The sequence below is a fragment of the Harpia harpyja genome, chromosome 12 (genome assembly GCF_026419915.1).
Source record: "Harpia harpyja isolate bHarHar1 chromosome 12, bHarHar1 primary haplotype, whole genome shotgun sequence".
Taxonomy (NCBI): Eukaryota; Metazoa; Chordata; class Aves; order Accipitriformes; family Accipitridae; genus Harpia; species Harpia harpyja.
Genome location: NC_068951.1, coordinates 44,648,702 through 44,673,304, shown reverse-complemented (window position 1 = coordinate 44,673,304; position 24,603 = coordinate 44,648,702). Strand labels below are relative to the sequence as shown.

The 24,603-nt window shown below is 48.9% G+C and overlaps 1 protein-coding gene across 23 annotated transcripts in view; it reads left to right on the top strand.

Moving 5' to 3' along the window:
- Window positions 1-24,603, top strand: part of MBNL1 (muscleblind like splicing regulator 1) — a 113,383-nt gene that overhangs the window by 43,992 nt on the left and 44,788 nt on the right. The window contains exon 1 of one of the 23 annotated variants that reach the window (XM_052804148.1): window positions 12,530-12,592. The exons of the other annotated variants lie outside the window; for them this stretch is intronic. The gene's annotated coding sequence lies outside the window, so the exon portion shown is untranslated. Of the gene's footprint in view, window positions 1-12,529; window positions 12,593-24,603 lie in introns of those variants that run through there. 23 annotated transcript variants of the gene reach the window in all.

The window sequence follows — 24,603 nt, the reverse complement described above, 5'->3', positions numbered from 1 at the left end:
CCTGTATTTTCGCTTCACCTCGTGGAGGGGAAAACCCGTTCAGACGGAGAGCTGCAGCTACCCGGACGGCTGCTGGCTCTGCCTGGTGGCAAGGGGTGGGTTTGACGTTCTCCACCGGGCAGGGTGCTGGTGGGTGCTGGGCAGCCCCTCGTAATGGAAGGACGGGTCCCGCTGCCCCCCAAGGCGCCTTCGCCTCTGGGTTTTGTCTCGGCGGGGGCAGGAGCGTGGGGATCGCTAAACCCCGCTCCACGGCTCGGCCCCCGCCACGGCCGGGCTGCTGCAGAAACCCGGGCTCGGCGGCCGCGACGGTCGGCCCTGGGTGCGGGAGCCCGGCTGCCGCCGTGAGCAGGACCCGCGGGAGGCACGGCCGCCTCTGCCGCGCCAGCTGCCTCACCGAAACCGCAGGCAGGCACCGGCACGGCCGGGGCAGCGTCACCTCCGCCGCGCGCGGGGGCTCGGCGCTGGCCTACCCCTGCGCCGAGGTCGATCATGGCGCCCTTAGCTTCGCAGCTTCCACCCCGTCTGACAAGCGTGGCACAGGGCGGCTGCCTGGGGGCCGTGGTCCGCGCAGGAGAGCCGTCCCGGTGCTGCCGGGCTCCTCTCGGCCGCCGCACCGCGGTCGAGGCCCTGAGCGGAGAACGGGCCGTGGCGGCCAGGCTCAGCCGGCCCACCTCGCCTCGGGGCTGAGCCCCGTCCCGGGGAAGGCGCTCGTAGGCGACGTGGCTCGGGCCCTCGGTGAGAGGGCCCGTTGGGTGTGCGCAGAAATGGAGATCTTCAGAGGGGAGGAAAAAATAACAGGAGTCGGAGGGGAAGAGGAGGCGATGACCGCAGGCGTTCTCCAGTTTACGGAAATAATACGTGTAAGGAGATGATTAAATCTCTAACTGGAAAAGAAGACAAAGCAGAAGACAGACAGACGTTAAAAGGAGAGACGGAAGACAGGAAAAAGGCAAGAGCTTGAAGGAGGTCAGATGCTGTTATGCCACCTGAGAGATACCGACGGAGAAAGGACTCGGTTTTAAAAGCGTGAGCAGACAGAAGGGGAAGAGAAAGAAGGTATAAAATGCAAGAGACAGCAAGAACTAAACTGCTTGGGGCAATGCATCGGTTGGATGTAGCATACAGAAAGGCTCTTAAATTCCTTGAGAAAATGCGTTCGTTCTCAGTTTCTGCCAGCTCTTTGCAAGACAGTTTTCTGTACGTAGTTCCAAGCGTGGCTACTGGTGTCATTTTAAATATATCTGAAGAGGACACTAATACTTGTTGATGGATTTTTTTTTTTAATAGGAGGAAAGTGCACCTAATTTTGCCTTGTGGGAAATTTTTAACATTTGACTTAAGCTGAGGCTGCCTCTTAACGTTTCAGGCCATTAGCTGAAGATAATTCTAATGTCTGTAACATGAAAATATTTTCACACCGTGTTTGTCACACGTTTATTGTTTAGATGTTTCTGGTGATTTTAGATCTGTAAGTATCTAAGTGGTTAGACACTGAAAAAGTGGCTACAGTGGAAGTTTGAAGTTACTTGTTGTAAAGCTTTCAACTAAGTGTTTTGCTCTGTGCTCTACATACATGTGTATATACACATTGTATACCACGTGTGTATATATGCTCAGTATGTACCATGTATTATATAGCTCAGTATATACTATATATTGTATATATGTCTGTATGTATGTGAACATCACAGATTAATGACAGAAAATAACACAAAGCAAGGTTCACTGAAGTCGGGTGAGGGACAGGAGGTGTAAATTTTTAGAGCTGTGTTGCTTTTGGGGTTTGTCGGGGCTGACCACTGTTGCGGGATGCGAGGTGTGGGGAGGCCCTGTGCTAGCGGGCGCAGCTCTCAGGAGGTGCTCGGTTTCCATTTCCCCAGGGCGGCCATGCATGCCCCAGTGCTTCCAGTGCCACTGGGGCTGAGCTGCGAGGTGCCTCCTGGCCCCGCTTACACAACGTGCCTCTCTTATAATTTGTGTGCAAGCCAAGTGGCTTTATATCCAGGGAAGCGCTGCTTCAAATGTACTTGAAAGGATCATGAAATTTAAGTAGATATGTTATCAGAATTGCTCTGAGGTTCCAGCGATAGGTTTGGATTCTGATGAAAGCGTTTGGCACCCAGGCACGGAGAGGCGTTGTCATTTGTTAATTAGCAGTGAGCAGACAGGCTTGTGGTACTTGGGAGCGGGTGCATGTGTGCACACACATGTCAGCAATAGTTATTTGTAATACCCGTGTTGTACATTTGCATAATGTAGATAGCAAGAAGTATTCCAACTGTTATATGATTTACTAATCACAGCACATCGCTTTCTCTGGCTTTATATCATGTATCAGTTTTTAAGTCGGGCTGTTTTTAAAAACTCTTTTGTACTTGCTTTCTTTTCAGTGTCAGTTGACTAGCATGCAGGAAACCAAAAGAGAGGTCCCCCCAGACCACGTGGGTAAAAGGCAGGGGAAGTGCTCTCGTTATGTTTAACAGAAGCGGGGCTTTGGGGGTAACGATGGAGTTTTGTTCCCTCTAAAGACAAGAGGGAAACACCAAGTGGCCTGAGTAGGGTTAGACACCCAGTGACTTGTTTTTTTTCAGTGGTAAACCTTAAAGACTTAGTAAAATAGAGGAAATGCAACAGATGAACTATTTAATTATTTTTTCTAACACACCTGTCTTCAGATTGGCACAAGCTGTAAATAAAACTTTTACAGCAAGGTATTTGAAACATAACATTTTAGCAGAAGGAAAAGATTCACAAAAGCTAAGGCTTAGTCAGTGTTTTCCTTTCACCCCCCACTGTAAGACATCCCCTGCTTCTTTGAGTTGAGGCTGGGGAAAAGGCAGTGTCTCCGATAGGCTGGGACTGGGCTTGATGAGCATGGCTTGCCGGCAGCTCCACAGAGATTTTGGCAGGATCGACAGGTCCCCAAGACCGTCTCATTCCTGTGTCTGCGGCATTTGCTGGTAGAAAGCTGATGGGGAGAAGAGTTTTTACCCCCTCCAGCCCTGCACGGCTGGGGTAGATGCAGCACACTGTCGAATTCCCTTGCGCTTCCCCTCCGGAGCTGCTGACGCGGTCACTGCGCGTGGTGAGCAGGGTGGGCCCGCGGTGGTCCGCAGCCGCACGGTGTGTCCGGGTGCTCCGGGGGTGTGAGTCGTGCCCCGGCGGCGAGGGCGGCCCACTGTAATTCAGAGTCAAACTCTGCTTGGGGTGACGCCGGGTGCTTAGGTCAGCACCCCAGTAGAGCTCTCCCACTGGGTGGCTGTTTGGTGCTGGAGGTCTGCTGGACCAACAGACAAGTCTGCTGAAATAGCACAGAACTGACAACTGCGTTATGGGTGGAAAACGCAGAGGTAGCGAGCCCCCTGCACTCCAGGTAAATCAGGGTAGTACTCAAACCGGCTTTTTGATCTCCCTGCTTTAAGGCCAGTCTCACCTTGCAGTCTGTCTCACGTACCTCCTGTTATTCACAGGGGGGAAAAAAAAGACCCTGAAAGTAATTTGATTTTGATTTCTCTCTATGTTCTTCTCCCATATTAACTGCACTAGTTTGAAAAATAGCTGAGCTTGGCATTAATCTATTGTATTTCACATGACAGTTTTTAAAAATGAAACTTTATGATGTAAATTACACTGTCAAAATTACTTTCTCGGTTTTACACTTTCTCTACTGCTGATTCCAGAATGGCTCTGGAGCTGAAACGTCCCTTTCCTGTCTGACTTTTTTCTGTCTCTGTGTGTATGTGTTCTGGTAAAGTTACCGTTGGTTGTGGTGGGTTTCCTTGGTTTGTGCATGTGGACAGGTATTACTGCTGCATGTATTTTTGCAGTACATTGGTGGTTTGGTTTTAATACTTTTTGAAAAGCAATATTTTCCTGATTTTGTTCCCCGTATACATTGCTTGAGACCGGAGAGAACTGCCGTCAGTGTTTCGGAAGGTGCGACAGTGACACCTTTCTGACACCCAGCAGCCACCTCGCGGTGTGAGCTGGCAGAGTGACGCTGTAGGGCGTTTCTGCTAAGATTTAGCAGGAGTGCACAACCCTTGGCCTCCAAAATGCTGCGTGACATGTTGCTGCTCGGTGTGGTGTTGGGCAGGCGGGCACATACTGGCACTCTCGCTGGGAACGGTAAATGGGGATTTCCCTTGGGGTGGGAGGTTGGCAGTTTGGGATGACAGAGAGTTGTTATCATCATGATGCACTCTGTGACCCTGCCTGTAGCAAGGAGATAAAGTGGCCATGGATCACTGGAGCAGCATCGTTAGACACCAGCAATTTTGTCCCATGTCTCTTGAATTCTTGGTCTTTCTATAGATTATTCCAGCAATTGCAGCAACTGGTGCCAGGTGGCTCCTCCAAGTTTTTTTCAGGCTGCTGTGTTTTGTGTATTGACTTTGATTTTGTGTGTAAAAAGGAGCCTTCAGCAGCTGGAAAGGCCTTTTGTGAATTAAGAAACTTTGCTTTGTGCTCATACAAATTGCAGTTGCTAAAAATACACCCATATTTACTTTTTAAAATTTGGAAAGCATTGCTGGACTTTATTGTTGCCTGGAGTACAGCAAAAGGTCACTTGTCCAGCACCATCCATAGTTGCTTCATTCTTTTCTCTCTGTTCTATTTAAATGACAAGTAGTTAAATGTAACTAAGTGACTACTTAAGTTCTGTTTTGATCACCTGACAAATTACTCAGTTCAGCTTCTGCTCCTTAACTTGATTTAAAAAATGTCAGCCCTCGGGAGCTGAGAAAGGCAGGGATTTCCAGTGGCAGTGGTACTGCTATGTCACTTCGAGTGCTCTGATGGTTGGGAGGTGCTTTACCTGCTGGAAGCTGGGACCTGTATTTCCAGGCAAAAACAGTGCTGAGCACTTGGTGGAGGACAGGGAATTCTTTTTAAGGGCCTGCCTAATACAAGTTCAGATACTGTTGTTAGGGCCAAGTCCAGGAGTGCATGAAGGCATCAGCAGTTAGGGTCCTCCTTTCTCTCTGATCTCCCTGGCATTACTGTGAAGCCCGAGGGGCAGAAGGAGGAGGAGGGTGGTGAATGGTGTGGCACAGCCTGGAACAGCAGTGGGAGCAACCGTGGGCAGCAATGCCAGTTCTCCCTCCAGCCTTTTTCCTCCTTTCTTTTCGCCTTGGCTTCTGGTCCCATCTCTCCTCCCTCCTCTTCTCTATCCTCCTCCTGTTTCTGTGACAGGAGCGAACAGGCTCCAGCCCTCATTTTGGAGTGGGAAAATTAATTTTACCAGCACTGCTGAGAAGCCTGACATTAAGAGGCTTCATCCGTGTGGAGGAAGAGGAGAGAGGTGTGGGCCGGTGAAGCCACGTCTTGTCCTTCCACCCTTGGAGGTGCCGCGGTGGAGTGGGATGCGACTGCTGGGGCAGCACAGGGGACAGCACTGGCTGTTGGGAGCAGCACATCTCCGGATCCCATGAAATACTTTGCTGGGGCTTTTAGGGCTTGGCAGCAGTGGTGGGCAAAGCTTTCAGCTTGAGCTTGTTTTATTGTAGGGAGGTTATAGTGTAGAAAGTTCTCATCTGCTATTTTCTTGCCACTTCTTGCTTGTTTTACTACTTCTAGAGTCAATCTGGTCTCACTTGAAAAAAAAAATAAAGGTTGGGGAAAAGAGGGGAATTTAATGGTGTTTTTATTGCCTTTTAATACTCAGAAATTAGTTGTCTCCTCCCTCATAGATCTGTGTGAAATATATTAAAGGAGAATTTAAGTTCTTGAAGAGCAAACACCTGTAACGCAGCTCTCCAGCCCAGCCCCGAGGCCGATGCTCTCATCTCTGTGACTTTGATTCTGCCTCACACATGCTGAACTTAGGGAAAAAGTGCTTCTCAAATGAGATCATGGTATGCTGGTCTTCCTTCTGAATGTTACTTTTTGTTTCATCAGTTCAGTTGGCTCCCACACATGGAAAGTTTTTAATTTCCCACCAGCTATGTGGCTGAACACTTCAAGCGAGAGAGTTCAAGTCTTCAGGTCATAGGCATGTTTTTGAGCTCATACACACTACAGATAATATCTGCAGAGGTTGTATTTTCCTTTTCTCATTGTATATGGGAAAGGTAGTGGAACTGTTGAATGTCTTATAACGAACTTAAACCGCCATTAGTACAAATACCACTTCCTACAGAAAGATTGCTTCTGTAAAACAAATACTCGCTCCACCGCCCCCCCCCCCCCCTTTTACCATGGCATTCGGGTTTTTGTACCTTCCTCCTGGTGGCTGGGACCCCCAGCATGGCCCTGGGGTCAGCCCACTGCTGCAGCCGGGGCACCGAAGGGACCTGGGAACTGAACTTCCATGCAGAGGAAAGCTGCTGCTTCTGTCTACACAGTTTGTTTTTGTGACAGGACATTTCAATTGTCAGTGCCCATGTTAAAATAAACAAAGGGAATTCTGACCACAAGGCAGTATTTTGGCATATTTCGTGATTATTTAACTTTAGAAAAATAAATCCTGCCATCTGTGTTTCCCACTAATTCTTGTCCACTGACCTCCTCGGTTCAACAACTCAATCAAAATAGTAAGGGCAGATTAGTCTTTACTTCTTTATTCCTTCAGAGCCCAGATGCTCTGTCAGACCTTACAGACGCTGAAAAACAGTTTCTGCTGTTCATATGTACTTTCTGCTCCTCTAATGTCATTGTCACATATTTCATAAGCTTTTCTGAGCTATCGTTGCCTTTTATCGCCCCAGTACGTGACTTTGACAAAGTTCAGCTTTTCAAGGCTTTGATACCGAATATTCACCCTGCAGCCACGTTTCTGAGCACACATGGGCTTTTACCTGGGTCCTTTCCAACGAGAACAACACGTGTATCTCAAAATCGTGCCGGGGCTGCCGGCAGGTGCCGATGCCAGCGAGCGGCCTCCCCTCGGGAATGGGTCGGGGATGCGGGAATGTGCCTGCAGCTGAGGGGGACAGACAGGCACCGTCCCCCGCTGCGCCGAGAGCTCCCAGCCTGCTCCGCAGCAGTGCTGCGGTGTGTGGTCTGTGTGTTACCAGCTTTGTCAGGGGCCGTGTGGAGTCCCAGCTCCTCAAGTGCGAGAACTGTCGGACTTGTTCTAACAGCACGGATCTATGCTAGGTATGTATGTATTTGCTGTAACAGAGAGTTGCATTTTTAAAAGTAAAGCCTATACAGGGGCTTTAATAGAGAGCTCCTGAGAGCAAGTGATGTTCTCTTGTAGCCTTAATTATATTTGCACTGCACTGGTACGGACAGCATAGATACTATCTTTATTTGCACACTGTGACTTACAATGGATCTTTTGTTCTGTTGTTTTATTGTCATATTGTTTTATGTAGAAAGTGAGCAAGGCCAAACCTCTGGTGTAAAAGCTAAAAGGGATACAAAGTGTGTGATTACAGCAGCACTGCTTGTTAGATATGGTTTAATTAGTGCATACATCCGTCCCGCAGCTTTGTTTTTGTAAAATATTGATCTACAATATCAGTGTTATGAGGCCTGGAAAGCACTTAGTGCAGGAAATTATTCTCAAGCTGTATGAAAAAAAAAAAATCTGTGACTGATATAGGGCCTGTTGAGTCCAGCTTTGCTGCCAGGTCAGCAGCATCCTGCCGTTCCCCTCTGCTTCAGGCTTTGCAGTACAGAGCTCTGAGCAATAAATTCTTCATCGGTATGGGTTGAAACTTTCAATTTTCGTTAGTGTTTCTGTGTCCCAGTGTTAATGGTTATTGGATCGTGTCACAGCGTGTCGGTGGCGGAGCCGGATGCTGACCTGAGGGCACGGTGGCTGGACACCGGACTGAGCCCATACCTCTGGTGTTTCGTTATTGCGTGGTGAAGGCAAGCCGCAGCTGGCCACCACAAATTAGAAATTAATCAAAACTTTACTTGTGGCATCGGTTGACCTCCTCCGGAGCCGGGCAGAAACAGGGTGGGCTGGTGGACCCAGTGCCGCCTGACTGCGCCTGCCGAGCCCCGCCATCTCGTCCGCGGCTCTGCCGCCGTCCTGCGCCGCCCGCAGCCAGGGAGCCGCTTCCCGAGCTTTCCTGCGTTGCTGGCCAGCCCTGGCTATCCGGCTGGGACGGCACCAGCAGCGGAGACGCAAAGGGACTGTCGTCTGCGGCACTCCCCAGTCCGTGGGTCTGCGGAGGGCCGCTCCGTGCCCACCGTGCCGTGAGCGTGGACCGTGCACAGTGTCCGCCGGGTGAGGTTTGCAAAGGCAGCGCGGGCTCTGCTCGGCCGACCTCGCCGTAGGCGCCCGCTGGCCGGCCCTTTGCCCTCCGCCTGCACGTCCTCGGGGCCATGCCGCGGCGTCCGGCGGCGCGCCGGCTGCGGTGCTGCGCTCGTCCGGCGCTGGCCCGGGATGCTCGAGCCGCGGGCTGGCTGCCGGGGTGTCCTCCACACGCGTGCTCGCAGCCCCTCCCCGCCACGGCGCACGTGTGGCGTGTCCGTAACGTGCACGTTTCTAACGAGGCAATGCAGAGGCTTCCCTTCCCGCCAGCTAAGACTGGTCTCCTCCTCTCATTCTGTTTGTTTTTCCACATAGCTGTTACACCACTGCAGGGTTGTGTTTGGTTTTGGTTTTTTTTTTAAATAAACATGATAAGTGCATCCCAAAATGTATCGTGAAGCAGTGCTTTATGCGAGGTCTCACGTGTTGCTCCGCTGCCCAGTGTCACTGGCCCAGGCCTCCAGCCATACACCCAGTTGCTTGGTTTTGCCATAGCTGCAGTTAGCCTGCAGGGACTGGAACGTTGTTTGTTTGGTTAGGAAGCTTTTATTGTGCCTTAGCACACACTTGCTAGGTAAAACAAACCCAATGTATCAGCCTTTATTTGCTCATGACACTTTTCCTTTGCTACCCTTGCTTGCTTAAATTTGTTCTTTGTTAAAGACTTTTAACTCTCCCTTCTCCTCCTGATATCAAATATATCAACTGGTTCTCTTTTTTTGCCACTGAAATCTGAATTACTTACAGACAGACCTTCACTGTAGTGATTTTTAAACCATAAACTTGGTTAAGTTTTTTTTATTTCTCTGCTGCTGAATGGTTTGTTCGTTACATCCTTTTCTTTCCCTCATTTGCCTAAGCAGTAAAAAACTTTATTAATCGAGCTTGTCTTCAGTTTGGCATGGCTTGGTTGTTTTCTTTATCTAGCCTCTAATTATTTTAAATTTGTCTTTCTCTCTTGCTATGCATGCCCCTCCAGATGTTGTAGTAAAATTTTGGATTTGTGTTTTTCTAATATAGTCCCTTTACTAACATCCAGTGCCATTATCCCTCCATCAGTGAGCAGTGCAGACCGTATTTTAAGGGTAACGAGTACTTTTCAATGTGGAAGATTGCCATCAGGGAAATCTAATCTTCTTTTCAACTTTTCTCCCCGCTTCTGAGGCTTCTGCAAAGTACCCTTACAGTCTGAATACCGTATTGCTTGAGAGCCATTGCTTGGAGAAATGTGCTAGTTCTATACACCAGCGAAATGTGCTCCAGCGTTACACTTTGGTGTGAGATGGTCTGTGGTCTGCCCGCCTGGGTCCTTTCCTCGGCTGTGGTTCACACAGTCCCATGCAGCCACTGGTCATCTCCGACGCTGTTTCTGTGGCGGTTCCTAATGGGAGCAAGCGATCACTGTGAAAGGTGGTGGGTGTCCTGTCCTGCATCGGTCCTACTTGACTCACCTCCTGAAGCTCTTCTGCAGTAGGTTTGAATGATAATGGTAATTGTTCAAAATTAAATATATCCTTAAATTCTAACTGCTGTATTTCAGCCCTCTTTGGCCTCCCCTACTATTTTCTTATCTGCCCCCAAGCTGAGCAGTTGCGGTGCTCTCCATGCTTAGGAAGGCGGAGGAAAAGCCGGGGATGTGGTTTAACTAGGTCACAGTTTAACTTCAGTCATTAGCACAAGTCATTAGCTGGAGGCGCCTGGGGATGAGAGGAGCCTGTGCAGCAGATCTGCTGTATTCGTGAAGGGTTTGCTGTAGCGGGGCTGCCCGGCACCCCGCGGGGACACCCGGGCAGGACAGCCCTCCTCCTCCGGCTGGTCCGGCGTCCACGGCAGAGTGTGTCCGCTGCCCGCGCCTGCCTGTCCTGCGAGCTGAGCTCCGCTCTCCGGGCCCTCCCAGCCCAGCCGCTCCGGCCTGCCGCTCAGCTCCCCTCCCGCCCCTCTCTCATAGGCTTTGCTTTTTTTGTCCAGAAGTGACTAAGCTTCCTGTTATTCCACTCTGTCAGTTTTTCCCCAATACTGGTGCTGTGTTGAGCAATATTTACTTGCCAGCAGCTTCCTCTGCCGCAGTCCCGCTCCGGCTCGGTTGTGTTCCCGCGTAACTTTCACCAGCCACGCATTGCTCTTAGTGGCCCTTATGGATGTTCGCATTTGCTCAGTTGGACATGTATCCACCAAAACCAGTATTTATAGAGAGACGTCAACCCCAGAAGAGCTTTAACTGGTTATTCCAGGAATGCACTGTGAACCAACGTTCAGTCTGCAGAAGGGGAAGTTGCACTTTGGTTTTTCCTTTAAGCAACAGTATGGGTGCAGCCAGGGTGGGCATCAGTGAGTTGTCCTCAGCTATCCTGAGCTGGTAAATGCTGCTCGTGTGTATGAAGGAATTGTTTCTGCCTCGCTGGAAACTGTGGGCACGTTTAGATTCAGAAGGGCTTTCCACCAGACGATTGGAAGTGAAACGTTTCTTCTCCGGCAGCAGCAGCTCGGGCGAAGGCTTTCCTTCTGGAGCTCCAAGGGCAGCGTGGAGGCACTGGCTGGTGCCGCGTGGAGGATGGCTCTCCTTGGGTACCCGGCACAGCTGGCAGGGTGGGCAGTGGCTAGTGGCTGAAGGTGTTTCTCGTAGACCCCCCCGGGTACGAGGACCTCTCCCAGCCCCGCAGGGCAGCCCTCTGCACCGAGGTGGGATGGCCGGGCCGGAGAGGGATGTCCCCGATCCGGCGTCCTGCGGGGGTCATGCGCCCGGCCCCCGCTGCGTGCCTTTGCCGGGACCAGCGGCAGCAAAACGCCACAGATACCCAGAGCTGCCGGTGTAAAAATAACACATGAGGAGGAATAAACAAGTTATTTTTGTGTATTAGGGGTGGCCCTGCGTAACTGACTCAGGGCCTCGCCTTGTTCTGCCACCGAGGGCTTACTCAGACATCCTGAGCGTTTAGAAACAACTTGAGGCGTTTCCCCTGTTTTTCAGAAGGCGGGATGGGGGCCAGTGGGACGTGGGGGGGGTGTCGGTGCCCCAGGAGGGGCTGCTGGCTACCAGGCGATGCTGCTGTGTCTCAGAGGAGCAGGCATCCGAGTGCCAGGTCCGGAGGTCCTGCAGCAAGACAGGCTCGCTGTGCCAGAGCCGCTGCCAGTTCTGGTGGTGTTTGTGCCCGGGGTACCGTTAATTACCCTGGCATTTCAACAAACTGTGAGGGATACAAAGCACTCGGCCTTTCTGAAAATCAGCTGATTTATAAAAAGACCTGGAATTTATACCTAAATTCTTTAACTAGTAATATTTGAAATGCTGCTGGCACAGTTAAATGGAAGGGAAAGAACTTGTTTTGCAAAGTTGGTGCAGCTGACTGCAACCTCCCCTACCTGCTCCTCCAGCTCTGCTGCAGGATGCTGCGGTGATACGTTCTCTTCGGACAAGTTTAAAATTTTGCCTTCCTGCAGAGAAACATTTTCTGAAAGTTAATAGGGATAAAGCTGGTAGAAAATGAGTAGTGCCCAGCAGAAATTGGGCACGAAAAATAACACAGAATGGAAAATAGTTTCTTTTATGTAGAATTAAAACACTCATCGCCCACAGACTACAGCAGGCCTGGCTGTGCGGTGGAGAGCATCTCCCCCTTTTTTTTTTTCCTTTCTGACAGCACTACACTACTGTAAAAAGTATTAATTCTAATTGTTTTAATTTGGATGTGCTGAATTCTGTCAATTACTAAATTATATGGAACAATACCTATTCCCAGTTAGGCTCCATGGGTTTTATGGTGATGAGCAATGACCATATAACAAAGCACTCCTCATTTCTGTAGGCTTTTTCCCTATCCGCTTCTGGAGGTTTTCTCCTACAAGAGCAGGCAAGGCTTTAAGTGCGCCCTAAGTGCTTGTATTGGAGCCTGTTTTAGATTTAATGTCGTCCCTATTTTACTTGCACAGATACATCACTTGCACTGGACGTGCTCTCTCCGTGGCAGGGGAAGAGCACTGCTGGGTGCCGTGCTGGTTGCCAAGCTGTCTGCGGCATGGGCAGGTGCAGGCGGCTGGTTTGGCCAAAGGGCCACTTGAGCAGCCGTTAGGTGTGTGTGGAAGGAAGACACCTCTTTTTTGACTATAAAAGGCATCTGCAAGTCCTCGTTGTTTATTTGCAACCATATAAATAGCTGCCCATGTGTACCTGGTGGCGCGAGTGCTTTGGCTAGCGTTTGGCAGGGGGCTGCCTCCGAAGCGCCTGCCCTGGCTTGGCTCCCGCTGCCGCCCCGCGGCTGCCCGCCGGCGCTGACTCGGCGTTCTCTGCAGCTCCTGGTATTGCAGACACTGCGACATGAATTATGGGTGTCTTCTGGATCTTTACCAGAGCGAGAGGAAGCCGCCTGCTCTCTCTTGAAGGTAAGGAACAGGGGGAACAAGTGGATATTAATGAGCGGAGAGGATTTAATGAGTGCTGGCCTGGGGAAAGTTTAAAGGAAGATGGGGCAGCATGGGGAATTTGGCTGGGCTGTGGCCATAGCCACCGTCAGGAGACATGGTACCACGTCTGCAGTGAGCTGTTACAGAGACTTCTGCCTGCGCTCTGCCTGCAGTCCACGTTCAGTGCCTCGGGACCAGCGATGTTACCTTCCCTCCCGCCGCAGCCCCCTCGAGTGCTGCTGTCGTGGTGTGGGCAGAGCCTGAGCCTCTGGGCTTTCCAGTCCTCCTCTTCACCTTGTAAAGCCTTTTGTTCTCCTCTTCTTCAGTCCTCCTCCACCCCTCTCCTCTCCTTTCCACTCACTTGCCATGTGGTGGTGTGCTCTCTGCAGTGCTTCTTCCTCATGCTCTTTTGTCTTAGCTATCAAAATAAATTGTTTCTATTTTCTTTTTTATTCCCTGCCCTTTTTTTTTGTACTGGCATTGATTTTGACAGTTCTCTGGAGCTTTGCTTACCTGTCCTGGGGGCATCTTTTTCTGTCACCAGCTATTCCTGTCACGTTTCGTAGAGCTGGCCTCCAGGTCTCTTAAACACTCGACGTACCGTGTCTCCCTTGCATTTCAGTACCTGCTGCCTGACAAATTTCATGTGTGATCTCTCTTTTCCACCAAATCCTCCACTCTTCAAACACCTCCTTTCCTGCCACACCGAGTAGCCAGCAAGGAGAGCGAGAAGGAATTGTGAAGAGCAACAGAAAGTATCCCGTCTTACCCTGTGGCAGATGGGTAATTTATTTATTTATTTTTAATCCGTGAAGTGTCCACAAGAGTTATGTGCCAGATAGCCAGCCCTTCCCCTGTTTCCTTTTGAAGTGCGTTTACTGTTCCTTTGCATAGAACTCATTATGATTTGTAGTAGTCAGTCTAATGCTAGGAGAAAGATTTCACTATTTGGTGGAATATAAAGTTCAGGTAGTGTGTTTACATGCACCTCCACGTACAAAAAAAAAGGGCCAAAGCAAACAGTTTTACTTACATTATAATTGTGATGCAATAGGGAGGAAAAAGAGAAGAGCAGTGTTTGTTCTGTCTTGCGCATTTAAGGAAAAGTGCAAGTCTAGTTTTCTGTCAGCCTAATCTTTATCTTTTAATGATTGTTCTTTGATTTTCACTTCAAAAAAGACAGAATTAAGCTTTGAAAGAAGAATTTCAAGGGGATGGGGGTATTTAATTGCCAGCCGACAGAAATCAGGAGAAAGGTGTGAGACGTGGCAGTGCCCTGTGGGTGGTGGCACACCAGGTTGCAGGAGCTCTTGCTGATCTGTGGATGCTCTTAGGCTTGAGGTCCATGTGTTGTCCTTGCTCATAGGTGCATGCTGCCGGGTTTGTTAATTCCTGTTGAACTACTGATTAAGTCTTGCAAAATTTCATTGCCACTGATAACTTGTTAGGTGTAGTAATGTCAAGCTACGGGAAGCTTTGTAGTTGTCTAATTGCAGCATGGACAGCGTGGTGAGACGTGGTGAGGAGCTGTATTTCACGCTGACCCTTGGACAGCTGGCCTTGTCCTGTGCTGGTGCATGATTGCACATTAATTACTGCTTTGTTTACTGTACTTCTGCTTACAGCAGCTTCTGACAGCTCCAGCTCCATCAGTGCAATAAATAATAATGAGATGCTGACACTTCTTGGCTTGGTTGGATATGCAGACCAACTGTTCGCTCTGGATTCTTCTTGTGCCCATCCCAGGGATACAGTTAAATTAAATACCTGTTTTGTCATGGTATGTGTACCTGCTACTGCAGGTATATTTCTGTGGGCTGCGGCAGTCCGTGCCCGCCGGGCGGTGGGGCACACGGGGGTGCCAGAACTGGGGTCACACGAGTGGCTGCGCCTCGGGACATCACGTGGTACTGGTGGCGATGCCCGGTGTCCTCCGGAGATGGTGGCGGGACCATGTGCCGTGGGGGCTGTTGCGGTGCAGGAACATGTGCCTGTCCCAGGGCTCGGCCGGCACGTGTGCATCAGCCTGGCTGTGAGCCGCTGCTCACAGCGCTCATTTCTGTCATCGGTCTTAGGAGGACCAAGTTGACTGCAGGGGGGTTGGTGGTGGTTTTTTAAAGATGCATTTTGCTGGAAATCGCTGTCTTGTCAAAAGCTGAAGCCATTGGCTTCACCGAGTTCCCTGTTGTGGAAAACAGGTAGAATTTTTTCTTAAAAATTGTTAAAGATTTCCTGATTATTTTTTGTTTTTTCAGAACAGAAATTCTTCAGCTTTTATTAGTTTCTAAAGTCTTGTTGGACAGGGAAAGTATTTTCTGCTTCACTCAAGTACATTTGTGGTTTTGTCCTTTTGGTCGCAGCAATGATGCTGGCTAGAAGAGGGACGTCCTCTGGCCTGACGTTTCTTATTACTGGAAGCTTTAAGCGTTTTTCCTTTTCTATGTACTGTGAAGTTTTTCTTTTCTTTTTTGTGTCTCTTTTTACACAACCCCATAAGGTCAGTCTCCGTCGTGCCATTTCATTGCCCTGTGCTGACTTGCTGGACTCTGTCTCGTGCCTGGCGCGGGGGTTAGCTGGACCTTTGGCAGCCGGGCACAGACGAAAGGCGCATCCTTCCTCCTGCGGCAGAGGATGCCCTGAGCAGCAGCCGCCAGCAGGTCCCGAGCGGTGTGGCACAGCAGTGTCTCAGCATCGCCTGGCCCCGGGGAGCAGCGAGCCAGGCTGGCACCGCTGGGGTTTGCAAGGCCGGGCAGCACTCGGTTCGTTCTCCACGTGCCTACCGTGGTGGTGGCAACCATGACCAAAGGCAAACCTTCACTCTTAAAGTGTGAGTCACCCCCGACTGGTGCAGCGGGTCAGCTCGGCGTTGCACGTGGGACCTCACGCCGTTACTCTAAGGGTCGCAATGTCCAGTTTTTGCCTGCTGTAGTGGATGTTAGCGGTCCATCAGCCCCGGCATCCTCACGTACCTCAGAGCTGAAGCCCCTGTGGACATTACATCTCAGGGCTTAAAGTTTTGTGGTGTGGTGACATCAGACTAAACTGGTTTTGAAATCCAGTGCAGTTAGGGGTAAATGTGAACCGTGCCTCCCGCATAGGCCTTTCTTGTGTGGCTGTGTGTGTGTTACTTCAGTCTCTCTTTTTTTTTTTTTTTTTTTTAATGAGTAGGCTGAATGGCCTTAATTCAATTACTGTATAAGCAAACTGTACAAAAAGGGCCAGAAGTTTCAAGTTTTCGGTGTTGCCAAAGGCAGAACTCGGTGTCAGCTGCCAAAGGCAGCCTGTCCTCTGCGGTCGCACACCTCTGCCCGAGCGGCACCCACACAGGTGTCCCTGCAGCTGTAAAAATGCTATTATTTGCTGTAATGCCTGAGAGAATCTCTGTCGCTGTCCCCTGACATCTCGCTCCCTTCCCCTCCATGGCTACTGCTCTTGGTTTATTTTGGCAGTACTGGGTATGTGCAGTAATTAAGTAGAAAGGTTTGGATGTTGTTGAAGCAATATGTTTCCATCTAAGAAAGTTTACTGTATTGTAAAATGTCTTGTGCGTGTGGGGGTTAGGGACCGGAGAGCTGTTTGCATTCCTGAAAATCAGGTCACTTCGTGCCTCCTTTCAGCAATTTGCAATGAACGGCCGTGCCGTGCAGTTAGTGGGTTTTCCTAGCAAGCGAAATGTGCTGGGTTTGTTTTCTCTGGTTTGACTAAAAATGCCAGCCAGCTCTTACAGAACTGCACAGAGAAGCAGAGTACATTACTCAGCAGAGATTTCAGTGTGACATTACTGAAAGAGATTCAAGGTAATTTCTCACGCTGGTAATTCAAAATTGTTATCCTTTGCAAACTTTTGAAAAAAAGATTTTAGTGCTGAGAAAGTAGCTATTCACTTTTCCAGGTAAAAATAGCAGTTACTTCCCATAGTGCCACTAACCCGCTCTTTGTTACTCGTGTAAAGATTCGTTAGAGCCCCATGCTTGGTGTTCGCTTGGTGAAGATTCACTTTCTGCTTTTCATATTCAAACCAAAGTGGCGTCTCGGAGCAGAGGTTGGTGGATGCATTTGAAATAATTTCCCTGGGCTTTGGTATTGATTCACAGAACAGTTCCCATTTGACTGATTGACCTTGGCTTCAGGGAGATGTTATATCTGAAAATAATTTTAGTATTTGTAAGGAGTACCTCAAGTCCTGGCAAATTTCACATTCTGTCTTTTCCCCAGAAACCGGTCCTCTTCCCCTAAACCGATTATATCAGCAGGGAAAAGGCATCATTTAGCTCTTCGCTGTTGGTGCGTGCTCAGGCATCTCCTTTGTTCTCTGCGCAAGTCCGCCTGCTCACAGGAGAACCGCTGGTCCTCCCAGCTGAGATCTCATCTGCCTTTTAGTGGTGGAAATGACCATTTAGGTGTTTAAAATTTGGAGTACAAATTTTCAGAATTTGACTGAAACATAAGGTAATCTTTCAACACAGCTTTGAGATACCAAATTCGGCTGAAATTAGCCCACAGCCAGCATAGTCCCTTCCAAAGGAGGGAGACCATACAGGTAGGTCTTGCCAAATATTGAGTATCTCCTGCACGGCACTGAAAGGCTGCAGCTTCCAGTGATTTTGGTTAACGTTTGGGGCTGGTAGCATCCCTGGAGGGGAGCTGACCTTGCCCAGTGCTCCTTTGATTAATCCCAAGTCAGTGGGGTCTTTCCTGTCACAAAAGAGGTGTTAGAGCAGGTCCTCTGTGAGCTGGCTCTGTTTTGGGGTAAGAAGCACGGTTCTGGTACTTCCAGCTTCTAATTAACCCTTTGGCGGATCCATTCACCTCTGACTTTGCAAGTTTGAAGCGGAGGGTATGCAGCGACGAGACAGCCTGTGCTGCGGTAGGGTAGTTCTGCTGCAGAAGCGGACCTGAACAGGTACATCTTCTGTTTGGTTTTGCTTGGGGAAAGAATCTGGTTGAGAGAGAGGCTTTGCCAGGAGAAGCAATCAAAAGCACAGAAGGGCGGCACGGCACGGACACCCGAACGGGGCAGGGTGCGTGGAGCGTGGCTGACGGCGGCCACCGGTGTGCCGAGATGCCCAGCGCAGGCACGGGACCCGTGGGGTGGGGTGGGCGGGTGGGAGAGCAGCAGCACCGTCCGCTGTACCCAGGGCGCTGGAAATGCTGCTGGGGGGTCTCACCCTCAGAAAGCAAATAGTGGGGTTCTCTGTTCGGATGCTGTGGCCACACAAAATAGAAACTCAGAAAGCTTTGTTTGACTTGTGCTCGGTTAAATTGCAGTGTCAAATGCTATTTTGAAATGAAGTTTGATAATTTTCCATATTTCAATCAGAATTTGTCATTTAACTTTACTTGAACAAAATAGTATTTTACCAATTATTTTTCCCACAGATGTTGTTAGGCTGTTTTTAGTAAAATTTAGAAATAGTTTCAGTCAATCCAAAGTCATTATTTTTCAATCCATAAACTATTTACCTGACAAATTCGTTCCAATTGTACTTAAAATAATGTGTCGAGATACTGTATTTGTTAAGAACAAGGAAAAACACTACAAAAGGGATAGCAAGGTCTAAAACCTCCATTTGCAAGGCAAGAAAATAGGTAAATGTGTAAATGTTATGTAAACCCCATCAATAAAAAACCCCAAACATGTCAATGTGTTGACATTTTCAGGTTACGATTCCAGCAGTGATTTCCAGTGTCGGTGGTGTGGGGCTGCAGTTTTCACCAATGCTTTTAAATCAACCTCTCTTCAATAAAAATCCAGACAAAAAATAATGACAGCAATTGACCTTCAGATTGCTAAAGGAGGGCCGTCGGTGTACTGTTGGAAAGTAGAGAACAATTTATTGCTATGATGTTAATTTTTTTGTTACTCAGCAATGACCTTAACTATAAATGCGAGAAGAGGCTGCATGGCGTCGGCAGGCTGCGCGGCCACTGACGTCTCGCCCGGCACGGCAGAGCATTGCAGTCTGCATCCTCGTTTCACCTGGGGCTTCATCCCGCAACAGCCAAGTTATTAATTAGGCTGGAGGCAGATGAGAGACCTCCCAAGTTTCACGACCTGCATAATACAATATGCTGATGTGCTTAAAACCTAACCCTATGAGGGACCCAGCATGAGTAGATTTCAGGAGAGATTAAACACCACCACTGCAAAAATAGACTAGCAAAACTAATGTGCATTGTAGCGGGTAATACTGCATGAAAGTTTGTAGGAATCACTTCTCTTGAAGGAGTAAATACAGAATGAGCTTTCAGAATAAGTCTGATGGTTGTAGGATGTAACAGAAGAGGTTTATAGCAGTGAAGATTTCAGGCATCCAAACAAAACTGGTGAGATTATTTCAATACAGGAGAGTGAGGCTGGGGAACGTCCTTTTTGTCACTGTTTGACTGTCTGGGACTGGATCCCTTTGCAGTGTCTTCATGGTTATACCCTGAACACCTGCGTTCAGGCTTTCCTTTTCTGAACGCACCTCCACATTGTGTCTTGTTTGAGTGTTGCGGCAGCCTGTTACCAGCTCTTGGTTTTATCTTTGTTTTTAAATTCGTCCCACAGGTCTGCAGTGCTCTGCCATTTTTGTGCCTTGAAAAACAGGGATACATTTCAGCAGTGGTGGTGAGGTGTAATGTGGGCAGGTCCAGATGCCGCTGTATTGCTGAGGATTCACCGGCTTCTGCTGCTTCCCCCATTATGTAAAGGACTGCCTTTGGATTACTATTATTAAAAAAAAAAACGGGCACTTTGCAGAAGCGGTGGAAGTGCAGGCAGGCACAGCTGTGAGTGCAGCTACAGCGTTGTGGAAAGCTGTTGGAGCAGCGTGCTGGAAATGAGATGCAGAGCTTAAACAGGGAAATTAATCACATGTATAATTACAGTGAAATTTTCTGAAAATATTTTGTATCTTTTTTAAAGGATATTTTTGGTTTTGCAGTGGGTATATTGTGAATTGGCTATGAAATCACTCCTGTTTAGAAAGAAGCATGGCAGTTTGCAGCTGTAGTCTGTTAGCGTTGCTCACGTCTCAGACACCGTAATTGCAATGCGATGGTGTACGATCGCTATAAAGCCTTGTCAGAGCCTAAAGGAGGGGAAAGTGTGCTTCCCCTTCTAAAGTAAACGATGTAGTATGAAGAGGAGAGACCTTCCCCCTCTCCCTCCTGGTCCTTTTTCAGGAGCTTACCCCAGACTCCTGCGCACATCTTGGCCCTTCACTCTCTGGCCGCATCCAGCTGCAGGCTGGGAGGGATGCTGGTCCCGTCGGCGTGTCGGAAGGGCCGGGTGCCCTGTCTGAGCGGGGCGGGTGGGGGGATGCCAGGCTGGGGATGCGCTGCGGCCACTGGTGTCAGTGGGAGCTAAACGGCAGCCTTCGGGAGCGGCGGGGCTGGGGGTCCCTCCTGCAGCGGGTGCCCCCCGCGGGGCTCTGAGCAGAAGGATGGCGCAGCGATGGTGCCTTGCCCGCTCTCGTGCCGTTTGTTTGCTTTGCCTGTTCTGTATGTTCCAGGTCAAATTTATTACAAAGATGCTGTAGTAGTGCTTTGTGTCGTGCCTGTGCAATTTAGGGAAGAGCTTTATAAATTGAGCGACAGACTGGCATCGCTCCTGCCACAGAGGCACGGCTGGCAAGCGAGCTGTGTTTGGCCTCAACTTACTCTCTGTTTGCAGATGTAAGCAACAGGTGATGGCAATTTCTCTCTCTTGAAATCACAAAAGCAAGATTTTATTTTTAAACTATAGCAATTCAGGTTTAAATATAGCACCTATAATGGAGAATTCTCCTGCATATTTACACTTGGGTGAGGACACTAATTATCCAATTTAGATCACCATGCCAACCACCTCCCCTTTTCACCAGGTAGAAGAGACTTAAAATGCCAGTGCACTGCAAAACCAAATGAAAATAGTTACATCTGGGTTTGAGGTTTTTTTGTATTTTACGTGTGCATATATCTGCCTTAAAAGTTACATTTGGTATCTAAGACGACGACTATGCTTTAGTCAACAGGACAGTAAAGAGCGTGTGGGCAGGCGCTGGCGGCAGGGCAGAGCAAATGCCCCAGGCAGCAGCGACGGAGCCAGGGCTGACGTGGTGGGAACACCCCTGCAGACAGCTGGGGCGGGTTTCTAAACAATTTTAAAATACATCAGCTATGTAAAAAGTATATGATAACATATCTGGTGTCATACCTGGTGTCATCCTTCTTGTGGTATTCGCTTTTTAGATTTGCCGTAAATAACATTGACCTGTTTCAGCAGCTCTGCTGAACAAGGGCCGTGCCCTTTTTGTTTGTTCCCCCAGTTTGGATGCAGCATTTGACAACTTGCCTGTTTTCTGTCATACCACACCAAAACAAATTGGAAGCCTGAAAATTTTATTAAATATTAATTATGCTGCAGTACATCCATTAAACAGTTGCAGTGGAACCTGATGGCTCTTCAGCTTACTGCTTATTTTAATCATTGACTTGGAGCTACTGAGATGCTAAGCGCAGAGGCTGGACGGCAAAGGGACTGATTTTCAGACCGAGTCATTTACAGGGAGATTACACACTGTGAACAGAAATGTTGATAAAAGTAATCCTCGGTACCTGCAGCTGGCGAGGCTTTGTACAGCGCTGCTTTGTTCACAGCCGCTTGCTGGTTGGCACCGTGTGAAGCTATAACGATAAATAGATTAAATCTTGCGTGTGTTTTACTTGATCTTGACATAAAGTCATTCATTTTACTCTTAAAATGTTAGTTATTGTATGCTTGAGTAAGGATCGTACGGATTACTAGAGATTGCTCTAACAGGATTTTATGGCTTTAGGAGTTTAGAGAGAGCAGTTTCTGAAGTCCTTGCTAGAAATGTCTTGTGGTTTCTAATACTGTCATTATCCACTTGCAACCCTTGGGAGATAACTGACTCTTGGGGGGGGGCATTTGGTTTTCCTGTATAGGCTCAGAAGAATGCAATTCCCCCTTGTCCTGCAGTACAGCACTGGTTGGGGGGGCAGGTGGAGGGTTAGTTGGGAAGAAATCCAGTGTTCCTCTACCTCAGTCTGCAGTTTGTGTGACTTGGGCATGGCGATGGTGTAAATGTAAATATAAATATTGATAAATTGATACATACAATGTGTCTATACAGACACATGGATATACAAATATTTGTAATAATATGAATATCCATCCCAAATTATATGAAAGGATTAGAAACATTTATATTTCTGTAAGCTATTGATGCATTTGCCAATGGCTGTTACGAAGCAAAGATTCGGGGTGGTTTGATAGTCTCCAGCAGCCACCTTACCCCCAGGTTACAGACTGACTTGAGCTGGACAGACGCTTTGGTGATGCCACTGTGGGTGCCGCGCAGGAGGAGGAGGGTGCAAAGCAAAGTGGCGCAGGCGCAAACGTCCCCATCCGCATCCCCGTCCCCGTGCCGCTGTTCCCGGAGCTGGGGATCATTCTGCACTTCCCCTTGTTTCTCCTTGTCTGCTCCTGCTCGGGGTTGTGGGGTTTGAGTTGCCGGTGATGACAGGGCGAGGGCTTGGCCGTGCCGGAGCAGAAGGTGCGTCCATCCCACGCCGCTGGCTGGGGGAGAGGCGAGGGCGAGTCTCGAGCGTGTCCGCTGCCTCGGTCCCCGTGTGTGGGCTGGCAGGAGCGCTGAGCTCTCCCAGCAAAGCCTGGGGCAGCTCCCGGCAGACTTCAGAAACAGCGAGGCGTGTTTCGCCACTGTGCTGTTTTCTTTCCTTCTGGTTTCATGCTGGGAGTCTGCTTGCTCTGTTTTCTTTTTTCTTTCTTTTTTTTAAGCCTGTTGAACTTCATGGCAATACGACGGCTCCTCTGTGTTTCTTCCCGTACAAGTGCCATTAGAAGCGTAAGCCAAAGTGATAAATTAGAGGGTTTGAGACTTCTCTCTACAAGATCCACACACAAAAGACGTCATTAAGTGGTCACTTTGGTGTGTTTTATTGCTACACTGGATATGAAAAGATGCACAAAGATAATTAAAGAGTATAAACTTGTAGCCGAATCAATTTAATTATTATAACCAAGATCACACCATGCCAAAAAAGTGAGACAAAGCGTCTTAGCAAATTCAAATGAGTCAGATTTCTCCTTTTGTAAAGGCACAGTAGGTGCCTGCAGGAGGCAGGGATCGCTGGTGCCATCGGGGCAGCGAAGCGGCGGGGTGCAGCCCGAGCAGGGACGTGGGGGCTGCCGCCAGCGGGGCACCCGCCTGCGTCCCTAGCCCCCCGGCAGCACTGGCACTGCTGCAGTGGCGGCCGCTGGCTCCTGTTAGGTCCTGTCGCTGTCTGTGAGGCTGAGTTGGGAAATACTTGTTTTGTACCTATTCTGGTAGTGCAGATTTTGGCAAAGAGCTCCCAAAGTGACCAGGAATAACTGAGAAAGGCCTCTTACTGTTATTTTTTTCCTCCTTTCTCCAATAGCAGCCATAAAATCGTAGAAAGAAATACATGATAAAGAAATAAATCAGTGAAAGGTACTTGGAAATAATTCTGCTCAGCCACTGATGACTTAATTTAGCTGAATGAATCACAATAATGCATTGCAATAGCTGCAGCACAGCATATACATTACAGCTGGGCTTATCAGAGATGGATTAAAGTTGTCCTCTGGACCAGCAGACGTGATGAAGTGTGAAGCTGGAAGGAGACAGTCTCTGCTTTGGCTGCAGAGGCTCCTGCAGAGCCAGGTGCCTGCAGCGGAGGGTGAACCCTGGGAGGACGGAGGGGATGCAGGGGGAGGCAGGACAGCCCCGGGTTAAGGTCTTGGAGAAATAGCAGTCTTAAACCAAGCTTGAAACAGCTCTGAACCAAAGCTAAACTCTTTTCCAGAGCATGGCAGAGCTTTGATTGTTATTCCTGGAAGCAGGACTTAACCAAATATACTCAATGTATCTGCTAAACGTTTACAGTGCTTTAAAAGCAGAAATTATTCACTTGCTTTCTTTTACAGGACCTTTAATAAGTTTAATAAATAAGTTTATAGTCAGAAATGAAATAGCTGCACTTACTTGCACCAGGTTGGCTGAGGCACTGTCCAGAGCCAGCTGGGGATGGGGATGGGGTGATCCCTGGGGTGCTCAGGAGCTTGCCCAGAGCTGCCAGGGAAACTCCTGCTCTGCGGGGACTTTAACACCAAAGCCCACTGGTGAATGGAGGAAGGTAAAGACCAGTGAAAGCAAAATTATATTGAGTCTTGTTGACACTGTGAGTTGGCCGGTTTGGGGCTTTGCAGAGGAGACTGGTTGAAACACAAGCAAGGAAGAGCGTTGGCGCCGATGGCACGGTGTGCATGCCGTCGCTGCGCTGGTGTCACCGCTGGCTGTGAGGTCCCTTTGCTCTCATGACGTGACGCTCCCCACTACAAATCCGATCCCTGAGGGCTGAATAAATGCATGTTTCAGCTACCTAATGAAACCCAGGGTGCTTTTTTGTTGTTGTTAAAAATACTTTCTGCTTTTCTTTGCTAACACTTGGCAGCTATTGCAGTCCAGCAGAAAGCCTTACGGGGAGACAAATCCAAGCTGAATTGAAGGTTCTGGAAAGTTATTCAGATGATTTATTTTATTGTTGCTGTTCATTAAAAATGTGTTCTCCATGAGAATTTGATTAATGTCAGTGCTGACAGAAATCTGTGCTTGGTGACGTGGGGCAGTGCGGGGCCGTACCGGGCCGGGGATGCTGGCTGGCTGCGCGCTGTAAGCTCATCTCGGCGTGCGTGCAGCCTGGGGCATGGCCCCTCTCCTGGTGTCACTTGGTGCTGTGGCCATGCAGTGAACACTCAGTGCCATGCTCCTCAGCTTCGGTGTTTTATAACGGGGATATTCAGCTGTGACTGACTGGTGCGTGTTTATGTGAAATCCTTGTTTAATAGAAATTCAGCAGTTGTTGTCAATATTTATTCTCGTCTGCTGCTGTTTAATCAACCCCTATTGTGTTTTCTGCTGCTTTCCCTCTGCAAGCAGGGACTCTGCTGTGGGTGTCTG